Source organism: Dipodomys merriami, unplaced genomic scaffold, assembly GCF_024711535.1.
Source record: "Dipodomys merriami isolate MVZ:Mamm:240054 unplaced genomic scaffold, mDipMer1.0.p SCAF_349, whole genome shotgun sequence".
NCBI classification, from domain to species: Eukaryota; Metazoa; Chordata; class Mammalia; order Rodentia; family Heteromyidae; genus Dipodomys; species Dipodomys merriami.
This window is the reverse complement of record NW_027205037.1, coordinates 518,038-518,993: the sequence shown is the minus strand read 5'-3', so window position 1 is coordinate 518,993 and position 956 is coordinate 518,038. Positions and strand designations below refer to the sequence as shown.

Below are 956 nucleotides of genomic sequence, written 5' to 3'. Positions count from 1 at the left end.
GGTCCTTATATTATTTTATTTCTTTGGGATAAAATTACAATGTTATCTAATTTCAAGTTTTGTAAAGGTTATGCTATGTAAAGGCCTTTCTAAGGTGAAGAATTAATACACTGATGTCAAACTAACCTTTAAGTCTATAAATTACATGTATTTTTACACTTTTTTTGTAATTAACTTTTTAATAACTGTTTTTCATTTCTTGCATCAGAAGAATGAAAATTATGGAATACTTCACAAATTTTCATATCATCTTTGTGCAAGTTTCATGTTAATCTCTGTATTGTAATTTGGGTAGACCTGCTTCTGAAGCATGTAGTACCCTCTAAATTTAAGTACTTAATGATGCAATCTTTATACAGGCATATATCCATGGTTCCCTATTCGTAACAAGGAACTCTTATTGTTCCTAAAAATGCTATTGATCTTATTTCTCTAAAATTCTGTGTATAGTGGAAAAAAACATATCGTTTGGTCGATCACTCACATTTACAATTTTTTTCAGTGTCTATTTTGTCATTTTCATTTTAAATTTGATCATATTTTGAAACCTTTTCAGCTAAGTCCAAAGGTGATGGCTTTTCAGGTACTTATTTATCAACTCAGTTAGCTTTGTAGATCTAATGGATTCAAAGTAAGCCTTACTTAAGAGCTACTTCTAAACTTCTGCAGCTTAAAATTTCCCAAATGAGGTCTTGATGGGACAAATGTCTACCTGAACCTTTACCCTTCTTCCATGTAGGAACAGACCAACCAGAATATCTTACCCTGACAGCATAGATTGTCTTACTGGAACAAAACTAATCTTAGTTACAAGGGATCATAGAGAGATGAACAGTTCAGACAGAATTGTTCAGAATGGAAGGTATTTTATCAAAATATAATTGTTTATTATACTTATCATTTCAAAAGTAGCTAAAGCCAAGAAGGTGAAAAAATTATTCATATGCATTATTACC

General features: G+C 30.5%; 1 pseudogene; it reads right to left on the bottom strand.

Moving 5' to 3' along the window:
* Positions 1–215: 215 nt before the first annotated feature.
* On the bottom strand, positions 216–312 carry LOC138803800 (U6 spliceosomal RNA; annotated as a pseudogene).
* Positions 313–956: the final 644 nt, after the last annotated feature.